We start from the raw sequence: 15378 nt of genomic DNA on the forward strand, positions 1-15378 counted from the left end.
CCAGTCTAGTAGGTGTCCCATAGACCAGGAGAATATTGGGTTATGTAGTGCTAGCCAGGGGATCCCTAGGATAAGGGGGTACTTAGGAGCAGTGGTCAAAAGAAAACTAAGAGTCTGAGTGGTTCACCCCAACCTGCAGTAGAATGGGCTTGGTCTGATATTCCACCTGACCAGAGCCAATGGGGTGTCCATCAAGGGCGTAAATCTCTTGCAAAGTCTTCATCAATGAAACTATCGATGGCCCCGGAGTTCACGAAGGCTTGAATCTGGTGCTGACGGTTGTCCCAGTGGAGGGTTGTGGGTAGTGACAGACGGTGACTGGGTAGCCGGGGTGAAACTGCACAGCTCGTCAGGATCTCCCCTTGTCATGGTGAGCCCTGGCATTTCCCGTCAGCTCTGGGCATGAAGCATGGAGATGGCCGAGACCTCCGCAGTAGAGGCAGCAGCCTTCGTGCCTGCGCCTGTCACGTTCCAGTGGGCTCAGATGTGTGTGTCCCAGCTGCATGGGCTCCTCAATGCTGGGCTCGGGGGGCTTGGGGTACTCAGGAAACTGGGATACTGGCGTGTTGTCAAAAAAGCATTGTCTCACGTGTTCTCGGAGGCGGTTGTCAATCCTGATTGTCAGCATTATCAGAGACTCAAGGTCCTGTCCCAGTTCCAGAGAGGCCAGTTCATTCTTGGAGTTAGACAAACCCTGGTGGAAAGCGGTGACCAGTGCCTTCCATATTAAGCCCACTCTCAAATTAAACTCACCCACTCTCAATGGCGAAGTCAGCCACTGTTCTTGCCAATGGCGGCTGTTGAACAGTCGGCTGGCCGCTTCTCATCCGCCAACTGGGTGGTCGAAGACTCGTCGCAGCTCAGCAGTGAAGGCTAATATAGAGCTGCAGGATGGTGGCTGCTGTTCCCACACCGCCGTTGCCCACGCCAGGGCCTTGCCTGAGAGTAGAAAGATGATGTAGGCGATCATAGCCTGATTGGTGTGGAACGAGGAGGGCTGTAGCTTGAACACCAGAGAGCACTGAGTGAGGAACCCCTTGCATCCTCCCGGGTGGCCTTCATACCGCTCAGGGGCTGGGATCTTGGGTTTCCGGTGCAGCATCCCTGGAGGAACTATGACGGCACCTGTAGCACTGGGCGATGAGACTTGTGCAATGACTCCTCATGGGTTGAGGTTGGACTGTGGTTGGAGGGAGTCGGTAAGTGCCCGGAGGGTCTCTGATGTCATGACGTTGCCCTCTTTGGGTACAGCGAGCACCATCCCCCTCTCTCTGCACCATCCCCCTCTCTCTATACTCCCTACACCAGGCTCTGTTAGGCAGGTCATAAATTCCTTGAGGAGTTCTCTCCTCATGGCCAGATTAGAAGAGAGGGTGAGTTTTCATAGAGAGAACGAAGTAATTTCTTCCACCTCACAGAACTTGAGAACCGAACAATATTCATGTTCTGGAGAATGTATACAAGGTTGGTGACGTAGCCAGCTACGAACTGGTCCGTTTGGTACAAACATAGACCACAACTCAAAACCCTGAAATAATAAATCAAACGCCCTCCTAACTAACACACCACCCTGAACCACATAAAACAAATACCCTCTGCCACGTCCTGACCAAACTACAATAACAATTAACCCTTATACTGGCCAGGACGTGACAGTACCCCCCCCCCTTAAAGGTGCTAACCCCGGAAGCACCTTAAAAAACAAAAAAACAAAAAACCACAACCCCAAACAACAAAACAAATTTCCCCTCTACTAAAAGGGAGGGAAGGGAGGGTGGCTGCCGTCATAGACGGCACTGTGCTACACCCCCCCTCCCCAACCCACCTATATCAGGAGGTGGCTCCGGTTCTGGCCGTTCCAGGCAGTCTGGCCACTCCGGCAGTTCAGGGCAGTCTGGCCACTCCGGCAGTTCAGGGCAGTCTGGCCACTCCGGCAGTTCAGGGCATTCTGTCCTCTCTGACGACTGTTGACTGGCGGGCAGCTCTGACGACTGTTGACTGGCGGGTAGCTCTGACGACTGTTGACTGGCGGGCAGCTCTGACGACTGTTGACTGGCGGGCAGCTCTGACGACTGTTGACTGGCGGGCAGCTCTGACGACTGTTGACTGGCGGGCAGCTCTGACGACTGTTGACTGGCGGGCAGCTCTGGTGACTGTTGACTGGCGGGCAGCTCTGGTGACTGTTGACTGGCGAGGCTGGGTTTACGCACTTGAAGCCTGGTGCATGGTGCTGGTACTGGGCGTACCAGATTGTGAACACGCACCTCCAGGCTAGTGCGGGGAGCGGGAACAGGACGAGTCGGACTGGGTTGACGCACTTCCGGGTCCGCACGAGAGACAGGTGCTGGAAACCCAGGGCTATGGAGGCGCACAGTCGGTCTTGATCTTACCTCCTGCACAACCCGCCTTGGCTGGATGGAACTAGTAACCCTGTACGAGCGGGGTGCTCGTACAGGGCAGACTGGGCTGTGCAGGGGCCTGATGGTAGCCGTGCGTAGTAGCGGGAGTTGGGTAGCCTGGTCCTCGGAGGCGTACCGGCGACCAGATGCGCTGCGCAGGCATCCTCCTACCAGGCTCGATGCCCGCTCTAGCACGGCACCTGTGAGGGGCTGGAATAACGCGCACCGGACTGTGCGTGCGTATGGGTGAGATAGTGCGCTCCTCAGCGAAACATGGCGCTCTCCACCTCATACGCTCCTCCATATAACCACGGGTAGCTGGCCTCCGGCTCTTCCTAGGCCTAGCCAAACTACCCGTGTGCCCCCCCCCAAAAAAATTATTGGGAGTGCCTCTCGTGCTTCAACGCCAGTCTTGTCCCTCAGAAACGTTCCCGGTCCATACCAGCCTTACTCCTTTCCTCTCTCTCGCTTACCACCTGTTTCCATGGAAGGCGATCTTTTCCTGCTTGAATCTCCTCCCAAGTGTAGGAGCCTTCTCCCTCCAAGATCTCCTCCCAAGTCGATCTCTCTCGTTTGTCCAATTCGAAATTCCTCTGCTCCTTCCTCTGCTGCTTGGTCTTGATGAGGTGGGAGATTCTGTCACGCTTGTCGTCGGTAATGGAGGACCAAAACGCAGCAGGTATGTGTACGCTCATCTTGACATTTATTTACTCAAAATGAACATACAAAAATAACAAAATGAAACGAACGACGAAACAGTCTTGAAAGGCTCACTCAACAAAACAAGAAACAATCTCCCACAAATGCACAGACAAACACACCCAACTAATATAGGACTTCCAATCAAAGGCAACACCAAACAGCTGCCTTCAATTGGAAGTCCACCCCAATTAACCCAACATAGAAACACACTCACTAGACTACACATAGAAATACATAAACATAGACCACAACTCAAAACCCTGAAATAATAAATCAAACGCCCTCCTAACTAACACACCACCCTGAACCACATAAAACAAATACCCTCTGCCACGTCCTGACCAAACTACAATAACAATTAACCCTTATACTGGCCAGGACGTGACAGTATGTAAACTACCAACTTCAACTGTATATAGATGAAATAAACTGGATAATATATATAGATGAAATAACCTGGATAATATATATAGATTAAATAAACTTGGTAATATATATAGATTAAATAAACTGGATAATATACATAGATTAATTAAACTGGATAATATACATAGATTAAATAAACTGGATAATATACATAGATTAAATAAACTGGATAATATATATAGATTAAATAAACTGGATAATATACATAGATTAAATAAACTTGGTAATATATATAGATGAAATAACCTGGATAATATATATAGATTAAATAAACTTGGTAATATATATAGATTAATTAAGCTGGATAATATATATAGATTAAATAAACTTGGTAATATATATAGATGAAATAAACTGGATAATATACATAGATTAATTAAACTGGATAATATACATAGATTAAATAAACTGGATAATATACATAGATTAAATAAACTGGATAATATATATGTAGATTAAAAACAGAAGGAGCCTTTATTAGATCTTGGAAAAAATGGCTTGAGGAGGGAGAACAGAATTCATGATTTAAGAAATGTCACTTTACAAATAACACTATCCATTACATTTTAGTCATTTAGCAGACGCTCTTATACAGAGCGACTTACAGTAGTGAATACATACATTTCATACATTATTTATTTATTCCGTACTGGTCCCCCGTGGGAATCGAACCCACAACCCTGGTGTTGCAAACCAGTCTACTCTGGTCCCGTGTGTCCCGTGTGGCTCTACCAACTGAGCCACACGGGACTATAAGTTATACATTGATGGTGTTATTACAGATGACCAAAAATGTAGCGCTAATTACTGTAGCAATTTTTACAAGAAATTGTATTGCTTTATGTCATCTCAGGAATCCATAGATGTGTTTTTTGACTGACTGAATAATGTTCACTCTATCAGGAATACAGAATCCAAACAGTGTGATGAACCTATCATAGTTGAAGAGATTATCGATTCTATCAAACATCTAAAGAACAATAAATCCCCAGGTATTGATGGAATTTTGTCCGAATTTTCAAAACAAGTAGCTCCCTTCCTACTTGAATTCTTTTTAGAGAGTATTAAAAACAATGTTCTTCCTCCTACATTGAGTCAGGGTTTAATAACACTGATACCTAAGCCTAAAAAATAAGTACTGCTCATGAATAGCTGGCATCCAATTTGTCTTCATAATAATGATACGGTAGACTATTCCATTGATATGGTAGACCATTCCATTCTTGTGGGCCGGTTAAGAAGTATTGGTGTCTCTGAGGGGTCTTTGGCCTGGTTTACTAACTACCTCTCTCAAAGAGTGCAGTGTATACAATCAGAACATCTGCTGTCTCAGCCACTGCCTGTCACCAAGGGAGTACCCCAAGGCTCGATCCTAGGCCCCACGCTCTTCTCAATTTTCATCAACAACATAGCTCAGGCAGTAGAAAGCTCTCTCATCCATTTATATGCAGATTATACAGTCTTATAGCCAGCGGGCCTCTTCCCGGATTTTGTGTTAAACGCTCTACAACAAAGCTTTCTTAGTGTCCAACAAGCTTTCTCTGCCTTTAACCTTGTTCTGAACACATCCAAAACTAAGGTTGGTTTGGTAAGAAGAATGCCCCTCTCCCCACTGGTGTAATTACCATCTCTGAGGGTTTAGAGCTTGAGGTAGTCACCCCATACAAGTACTTGAGAGTATGGCTAGACGGTAGACTGTCCTTCTCACAGCACACATCAAAGCTGCAGGCTAAGGTTAAATCGAGACTTGGTTTCCTCTATTGTAATCACTCCTCTTTCACCCCAGCTGCCAAACTAACCCTGATTCAGATGACCATCCTACCCATGTTAGATTATAGATCGGCAGGTAATGGTGCTCCTGAGCTGCTAGATGATCTTTACCATTCGGCTATCAATGCTCCTTATAGGACATATCACTGCACTCTATACTCCTCTGTAAACTGGTCATCTCTGTATACCTGTTGCAAGACCCACTGGTTGATGCTTATTTATAAAACCTTCTTTGGCCTCACTCCTCCCTATCTGAGATACCTACTGCTTCCCTCATCCTCCACATACAACACCCATTCTGCCAGTCACATTCTGTTAAAGGTCCCCAAAGAACACACATCCCTGGGACGCTCCTCTTTTCAGTTCGATGAAGCTAGTGACTGGAACGAGCTGCAAAAAACACTCAAACTGGACAGTTTTATCTCTTCATTCAAAGACTCAATCATGGGCACTCTTACTGACAGTTGTGGCTGCTTCACGTGACATATTGCTGTCTCTACCTTCTTGCCCTTTGTGCTGTTGTCTGTGCCCAATAATGCTACCATGTTTTGTTGCTACCATGTTGTTGTCATGTTGTGTTGCTACCATGCTGTGTTGTCATGTGTTTCTGCCATGCTATGTTGTTGTCTTAGGTCTCTCTTTATGTAGTGTTGTGGTGTCTCTCTTGTCGTGATGTGTGTTTTGTCCTATATTTTTATTTTATTTTTAAGCCCACCCCCTGTCCCCGCAGGAGGCCTTTTGCCAATTGGTAGGCCGTCATTGTAAATAAGAATTAGTTATTAACTGACTTGCCTAGTTAAATAAAGCTTAAATCTAAAATAAAAAATAACAACAAATAATGACTATAAGATGTTAGCCTTACTACTTGAAAAATAATTAAAGAAGTCCTGGATGCAATCATTGATGAAACACAGTCTGGCATTATGAGGAACAGACATATTTCTAACAATATCAGACTAGTATTATATATACTTCCCTACAAAGACCTAATAAGCGAGGATAGCTTCATATTTGTTTTAGATTTGTATAAAGCATTTGACACAATAGAGCATCAGTTCCTCTTCCACTCCCTTGAGAAGTGTGGCTTTGGGTTTTTTTCTGTAAGGCTATTAAGACTCTATATGAATGGTAACAGCTCTATCAAACGGAAACATGGCACCTCACCTAGATTTGAGTTAAAGAGAGGAATTAGGCAAGGTTGTCCTATCTCACCGTAACTGTTTCTATTAATCACCCAACTTCTTACAAATTATTTCAACAATAGTCCTGTACAAGGTATTTCCATAGCTGGTAAATAAATTATTATAAGCCAGCTGGCTGACGATACTACACTTTTTCTGAAAGACGCTAGTCAGATTCCCATTTCGATCAATGTGATATAATCCTTTTCCAAAGCATCTGGTCTATGTCTTAAATTGAGTAGGCTATGGCCTATGTATACATGGGCCGAGAAGCATGGGACAGTTATCTTTCCAAGGAAATGTACTTCCTAAATAGGCCCATGATTAGGCTATAGTTTACTACATTGCCTAAATATTGATCACCCATATTTATCTGTTTGAAAATCTTCCCACTCCTAAAAGGTAGGCTATAAAAATACCTCAAGAGAAAGTGCAAGTCTCTCCAAATCTGCTCTCTTCAAACTGCATTGATCATATTGTCTGATATAGCCCAGTAATACAAGTAAGGGCCATGTGAGAATCTCTGGTAATTTAACCTATTTCTTAAGTTATTTTTGCGCACCTATAGGGCAATATGTGCGGGAGCGGGATGAAGAAATTGGTCCTGCGCAGACCTCTACTGTGCACCATGGCAGTGAAGCCTGTAAAGTTAAGGCTGTTTATTACGGTGTCCGTGTGAAAAGTAGGGAATTAGCTAGGGAAACTGACAGATCAATAACTTTACATTGATATGCTGACGTTTGTTCAGTGCAATCTTCAATCGTTTGACTGATGGTTTCATCTTTTGATTCAGGACTAGTTTGAGGCAAAAATAATAGCTCATGTAAACCAACTTTTGGCCAGTTGTCTCTCTAAAGGTACATCAACTTGCGAAAGCTTGCCAAGTTCATTTACTTCTGAAACGTGACAAAACAAAGGCTACAAAACATGTCCATACAAACAACTGCTGTTAGATAGCGATATGAGGTGGCTTTTATTACCATCTGACAGATAACTAGAGGCTAGAGCTGAACTGGCTGTGGTAGTTACTCACTAGCGTAGCTTATTTATTCACCTCAGTTGAGAGGGGTTGAAACATTAGCTGACGTTACATGTCAGTTACAATACTAGCTCAGCACTGAGAATAAACACTTGTTTTTTTCTGTTAAGTTAAACAGCAGTTACCTTGCCAGCTACATCAGTCAGCTAAAGAGTAGCCAGTTTATGTTCCTTTACAACTCAGTGAAAGAGCACAGCGTGTATACTGAACAATGCTTAACTCTCCCATGCTGGTCCAGCCAGCCTTCCAGAGAAGCTTTGCCTTAACACAGCCTGTCAGCTCACTCTGTGGTGTCCGTGTGGCACTAAGTCTAGTCGGATAAAAACTCCAAACAGCCTACCCGACCGCTCGGAGGCGTCTGCATGGTCCTAAAGCACACCGTACCCTTGTTTGTGTCACATTCCAATGATAAAACTGGGGGGACAAAGATTTCAGGATGGGGGCGGGGTGCCCCCAATCCCCAGTGAAAGTTGCTCCCCTGCTAATAATGTAATAATGTAATCACTGTTCACAAAAAATAACATGTAATGCATGGCTGACTGCATATAGTGTAGAGGCATGGGCTATAGGCTACATCTGATATGTTTCTTCTTTCTTTGCACTTGATATGGAGACATTAGCAGAATCTCAACTAAAAGTCAGATTAGAGTATTTCATTGTCTTCTATTTACAGCAGTAGTCATTTGCTTTCCATGTGTTTTCCCACGATTCAATTTTGAAATATTGCAATATGCCTGGCTGGGCCTCTACTTTTCACTGACAGTCACAACTCAACAATAATTTATTTGTTATTTGGAGCGATTTAAAACAATCCACAATTTATTTTTAAGGCTAGGGGAAGCTAATGATCCTCTGTGGCCAAATCATGCTTTAGTAGCCTATTTTTAATGATTTTTTAAAATTCTGTATAGACAGGAGTACACTATATAATTTTGGCAATTTAATTCAATTTACTTAGGGAAAGCTGCTTCCCATAGCCTTATGCCTTAAGTGCAAGAGGTGTCTTTTTCCAAGTCTGTCCATTAGACCAGTGGTTCCCAAACTGTGGGGTGAGGGGTCAGCAGAGGTGGCGCGGGGGTCCCCCTCCACATTTATTATACTTTTGTCTTTATAAAATGATTCCCTCATTCAATGAATCAGGGATCAAATGGATAAGGTTGGCTACTTCAAAAGTAAAGTATCTAACTTCACATATTTATAAATAAGGCTAAAATATTAATGTTTTGGGGTAGATCTATGCATGGCAAATTATTTGTCAATCAGGCTATTCTTAGAATATTTTTTACATTGTTGCAATTACATAGCTACTGTTTAATAGAGGGGAATTCATTTTAATTTGGGAATCCCAGCTTTCCAACAGTGGAGATTTGTTAAGGCTCTACAGTGCCGGTGAAAAGGAACAACAGAACTAATGCTTAGTTAGATTTATTTAACTAGCAAGATAACTGCTACAAGTTATGTTTTGAATTGGGGATTTAGTTAGTCTGTGTTATTATTTTATACACCTGCTGCTGAAATGTCGGGCAACAGCCCACTCGCACTGGCACACACACAGCACCACAGACATGCACTGAACGGTCATTCTGATAATGACTGATATGTATACTGAACACAAATAGAAACGCAACATGTAAAGGGTTGGTCCCATGTTTCATGAGCTGAAATAAAAGATCCCTGAAATTTTCCATACACACAAAAGCTTATTTCTCTCAGATTTTGTGCACACATTTGTTTACATCCCTGTTAGTGAGCATTTCTCCTTTGCCAATATAATCCATCCACCTGACAGGTGTGGCATGTCAAGAAGCTGATTAAACAGCATGATCATTACACAGGTGCACCTTGTGCTGTGGACAGTAAAAGGCTACTCTAAAATGTGCAGTTTTGTCACACAACACAATGTCACAGATGTCTCAAGTTTTGAGGGCGCGTGCAATTGGCATACTGACTGCAGGAATGTCAACCAGAGCTGTTGCCAGAGAATGTAATGCTAATTTCTCGACCAAAGTCATTTTAGAGAATTTGGCATTATGTCCAACCGGCCTCACAACCACAGACCACATGTAACCAAGCCAGCCCAGGACCTCCACATCCGGCTTCTTCACCTGTGGGATTGTCTGAGACCAGCCACCTGGACAGATGATGAAACTGAGGTGTATTTCTTGTCTGTAATAAAGCCATTTTGTGGAGAAAAACTGTCTGGGCCTGGCTCCCAAGTGAGTGGGCCTGGGTCCTACCCAGTGGGTGGGCTGCACCCCTACCCAGTCATGTGAAATCAATAGATTAGGGCCTAGTGAATTTTTGTTCAGTATAGTTTAATTGATTGATCATATGTAAAAGTATGCTTTCATTAATCACATTAAAAACAATTCTGAAACTAATTTCCATGACCTTACAAACCCTCATTTGACAACTTGGAACAGAGCATCATGCCATTCAGGCTGGCACATTTTCAAGCTGCGCAATCTCGAACATGCTACTGTCATTCACAGATTCACAGACTAGCAGCAAATAAACTTGAACAAAGCAGAATCAGGAAATGAATGCCCACTCTCCATTGCTATTCAATGAAGATCCCACCTTCATTCTGCTTTGATCAACCTTTTTGCCTCTGTGTGTGAGTCAGGGCCAGCGATAGGCTATTTGTTTTTATAGAGGAGCAGGTACGCAATTCCCCAAAAATGTGAAATGCCGGTAAGGCGTTCTGTGCAGCTCCAGCCCAAGTCATGCACTGATAATACTGTATGTAGTAAAACCTTCAGGTTTCAATCAATTAAGTAGCAATATGTTTTCAAAATGCATACTGCCTCCAGCTCACTGCAAAGTGGTGTGTGACACACTGATGAAGCCTGCCTTCTGTGCTGCTTCTTGACACACTGCTTGCTTAACCCGGAAGCCAGCCGCACCAATATGTCTGAGGAAACACCATCCAGCTGGCGACTGAAGTGAGTTTGCAGGCGCCCGGCCCGCCACAAGGAGCCGCTAGAGCACAATGGGTTTCGGTCACGGCCGGCTGTGACACAGTCTGGGATCAAACCCGGGTCTGTAGTGACGCCTCAAGCACTGCGATGCAGTGCATTAAACCGCTGCGCTACTTGGGAGGCCCAAAAAAACGTTCTAACACAGGATTGATTTTACAATTGTTGCGCATTGATTGGGCGAATAAAAGAGCTGTCTGACAGATTTTCCGCTAAAAGGCCCTGCATCTGTATGCTGTGCATGTGATAAATAAGATACATAAGGAATATAATACACTCGTGCCAATTGAATTCCACAAAATTATGCAAATTAAGCCATAGACCAATAAGCATGACTGGTCAAATGTATTTCCATCAACTGGTATTTCCATCAATGAATAAGCTAAAAAGCATTATTTCGCAATGGGATTTATTTTCTTCATATTTCACATGCTTTGCGATTATGTAGGCTACTTTGTGCATAATGTCGCTATTGTACTACATAATTGATATAGTGAAGGTATACGCTGTACTACTTGGATACGCATCAGTGGGGATTAAGAAGTAATACGCAATACCCCCACTACACCACTGCTACCTAGTACACACTAGCTCGTTAATACATGCGCCATCATCTCTGGTAGGATTCAACCAGTCTGAGCCCGTATTTCTCACAGCGCCTGTGTCCTGAGAAGGTATCTGCTGGAGCCAGACCCTTTTGAAAGATACTGGAGTAATTCATAATGAGAGAATTATCATTTTACCAATTAAAAATCTTTCACTGTCATGTAAAAGTTATAGTTTGTCTGACATGCATCTGATTATAATTAGCTTGCATACAACAGTTGTTTTGGACTGGGCAATTCTTATCAACACAAAATGTGTCACCTCACACACTCAATCGCTTTCTCGCTCACACACACACACCTATATGGGAGCAACTGAATCTGCAACACCAGAGAAATTAACTCTGACTATTACTATCACATTCTGCCTTCACAGGTATCAATGCTGTTCACATTCTGCCTTCACAGGTATCCACGTTGTTGTTGCCAACAAAAGCCCCCCTAATTTCTCTTTATCTTTATCTTAGTCACTAATTCATATTTACATGGTTAGAGGGTCAATGGTGAGCTCTTGGTTCTCAGTCAAATTTAAACCATGATGTCCCAGCACTAGGCTGTATGGTTTTACAGTTCTTAGCTCTGAGCTCTGGCTCGATAATAAGGAGCAAACATGGCGTCCCACATCTGCTTCAGCATCTGCAGCAGCTGTGAGATCCAGGGGAAAGATGAGGGATGAGCTGTGGAGAAACCATATCCAAGAATCATCATAACATTTACGCTCTTTGTTCTGATATCTAGTCGCTGTTCAGTGCTTAGGTGCTTAAATACTGTAGGTAGGTTGGGTGCAATCAAAAGCTAGACAAAAGCTGAATGCTAAGTGCTAGACTAGTATTAACTAAAGACTAGACTAGTATTAACTAAAGCAACCACGTTATTTTGATGTTGACAGTTTCTTTCAATGATTGAATAATAGGCTTACAACGTTATTTATTTTGTACCTGGATCCATCCGGACAAAAAGCGTGTAGAAAAGGACCTCAGCCAGAAAGACTCTCCGAAGAGTGAATGACCCAGCACTAGCTACTGATAGGCCTCAAGTTTCTGAATCACAGCACCTATAAAGCACAAACACACAGTCAGTCACACTGTCTGGCAGCATTAAAGTCAATACAAAGGGTTAATGCAACTGTAAGTGAGATGCACCTTGAGGTGTGTAAAGTCCAGCAGCCACCACAGGACTGGGGTTGGGACTAGGGCTTGGAGGTTGTTCTTGGCTGAGGTTCTCTTTATTCGCCACGATATCCAGTGCCATTTATTTCTGGTCCTCTGTGAATGCAATACCTCCCACCTCACCAACAACTAACTCCCATGCCTCTGTCATATGACCTAAAGGCACTAGAATATGCAGTAAATACAGCTCTGCTACAGTCCCAAATCCTGCCAATCTCCCATTGGATGGGCAGCACAGCCAAACATTGCTTGCCTACTGCATCATAGCTTGCTCACCCACTTTGGTGTAGAGGAGTATGCTACAAAAAAGAGGAGGGACATGATGAGGGACATGGTGAAAAACATAAATCACAATGTGCAGTGTCTGTTATAAATGGTGTGGAAGAAATGAGAGCCTGCATATTAGCCATGTTACATTTTCCTCACCACATCTGCATTATTTTGGCAGGTATTTTCTCAGGGCACTCATAATGCTGCAGAATCCATGCCAGTACACCTGGCCACTGATTGAGTTCAGCCGTTGCTTGAATCCCCACAATGCAGAGTGCAGCCTTCAACTCCCCATACCTGAAAGTAAGATGGACAACGATTTAGTCCAATAATGCAATGCAACAAGGACCATGTCATAAAAGTAGAGACATTTCTAAGAATTAGTACCCACCTGTCTTGCTCCGCATTTAAAATACTATCCAGACCTCTCTCACATGTGTTGAAAGCAGCTTGGAAATCCCTCTGAACCATGAACTGTTCGGCAGCTGAGTTCAACAGGCCATGTGTCAGCGCAAAATTTGAACACAGTGGGGGGCTTTGACGGACAGACCTGAACCTGAGAGTCTGAGACATTGAGGTGGACGAGTTGCTCCTCATTGCACTCTAGGTAGCTAATGTTATGTCTCTTTTAGTTGTTTGTGCCGACAAATTATAAGACGAATCACAGACTGTCAACCAAACATTAGTATTGTATTTACCAATATGTTAAACGTGCCGTCAATTATGTGGTGGTGGTAAGTTTAATTGCAAAAAACTGTGGTACCTGCCTTGTACAAATTTGATTACATTCTGAGAAGATTTACATGCTCTTATTTGACTTCTGCACTCAATCATATTCAGAGATTACTCGTGAACACTAGGCTGTAAATACAGCCTTCAACTCCCCATACCTCACTTGCGTTCTTATTCATACGTGAACCTCCAGGTGCGCTCGATTTAGTTCGCCCGGCGTGCCGTATTGAGTAGGGTTCCATTTTATCGTTTGGGATCTCTTTTGATATCCCCCCCAAAGAAAAATGAATTTTGCCAAAGTATTAATTCATAAATATAACCATAGAATATGATCATTGATTTGTGGGATATCTGGAACAACGGAGCTTTTGCACATACATTTGCATCACTGTTTTTGTAAGACAAGGACAGAAAGTGATGAAGTTGAATAACTCAAAATAACTCTATGCCATGAGCTAATTATACAAAGTAAGGTTTGGGTGTTAAGGGGCTTTCATTTACTCCATTTTCTGTTGAGAGACCGATTTAGAAGGTTCTAAATATTAGATTTGATGTTGGACCTGCAGCAATTTGAAATACCTATTTTTCACAGCAGTAGGGATCTCTCCAAAACATCCTCACAATTTTTAGCTGAATAAACATAAAAATAAGAAAAATAAATGTGGCATACTTTCACTTTCTGTATTATTCAAGCCACATAATGTGATGGGGTAGAGTGGTGACATGTCAGATAAGTTATTGTGAATATGATACTTAGTCTCCCGGAAATGCCGACACCCATTGTCAAGACATGCAATTACAACTAAACATGTCAAATGAAAATAAAGCAGCTATAATGCCTTTGTTAACAAGCAACAGATTAACTGAAATGGACAGTGTCATAACTGTCGGAATGATTAGACCAAAGCGCAGCGTGTAGAGTGCTCATCTTCTTTTATTAGAGTAACGTGAACACTTAAACAAAAAATAACAAAACGACACACGACAGTTCCGTAAGGTAACATAGACTATACGAAAAACAACCACCCACAACCCACAGGAAAAGACAGGCTGCCTAAGTATGGCTTCCAATCAGAGACAACGAAAGACACCTGCCTCTGATTGGAAACCATACTCGGCCACACATAAAAAATGAACATAGAAAATGAAAACTAGAACAAATCCCCATGAAACAAACCAACCCCAAAACACACAAAAACAACACCCCCTGCCACACCCTGACCATACTACAATGACAAATGACCTCTTTTACTGGTCAGGATGTGACAGACAGCCACAGTCTCCCAAGTGTTAAGAAAAGAGAGGCAAGATACATTTATTCACAGTTTGCTGTTGGATCCCTCACATGTGATCTCACGCTGAAGTTTCTTTGCTCATGACAGAAATACTTCACAGTTCACACACAGGGACAAACATCATGACCTTGCTTTTATTCATCAGGCGTGTGTGCAGAGAGATAGAAAAGACATGCCAATTGTTTGACGTTGTATTCAACCCCATTTTAGTGTTGAAATTTGTGTCAAATTGGATGTTATTTGGTTATGATTTGGTTATGAATGAATTCTACTGATATTTTGTGGATATTAGTGAGAACATCAATAAGGCCATCTGCTCCTATAGCACGTATACTTTCTCTGTTGTGAAGTTGTTGTTGAAAGCGACCCCCCTGTTGTCTGTACAGCTGCCTCTACAAGGGGTGTTTGGGTTCTCTCCCCATGGTATTCCGTGTTTAAAGCTGTGCACACAAGCAACTCTTTACACACACCGGCACACACACGCAAAGACCCCCAAAAACTTTAGTGCATGCGCGCACACACACACACATACACACACACAAACACATACACATTCATACTCAGTAAAATGACTGCACCATGGCTTTGACCCGTCTAAACTGCCTTAATTACTCATGTTGTTGAAATGTTGTCGAAGCTTGGGAAGACTGCTGACTTTGTTTTCCGCTTGTGCAGGATTGGTGAGTTTCTATGGTTACTGACTGTGCTGATTTGCAAGAGCCAATGAGGGGGTAAAAAACAAGTTCAGGGGAGAGGGCCTTGTGTAAGTGTGAGGGTTATACTCGTCTGCCCGTTCAGCTCATACAGCTCCA

General features: G+C 43.2%; 1 pseudogene; it reads right to left on the bottom strand.

Moving 5' to 3' along the window:
* Positions 1-11664: 11664 nt before the first annotated feature.
* On the bottom strand, positions 11665-13136 carry LOC115180138 (peroxisome assembly protein 26-like; annotated as a pseudogene).
* Positions 13137-15378: the final 2242 nt, after the last annotated feature.

The sequence above is a fragment of the Salmo trutta genome, chromosome 40 (assembly GCF_901001165.1).
Source record: "Salmo trutta chromosome 40, fSalTru1.1, whole genome shotgun sequence".
In the NCBI taxonomy this organism is placed as follows: Eukaryota; Metazoa; Chordata; class Actinopteri; order Salmoniformes; family Salmonidae; genus Salmo; species Salmo trutta.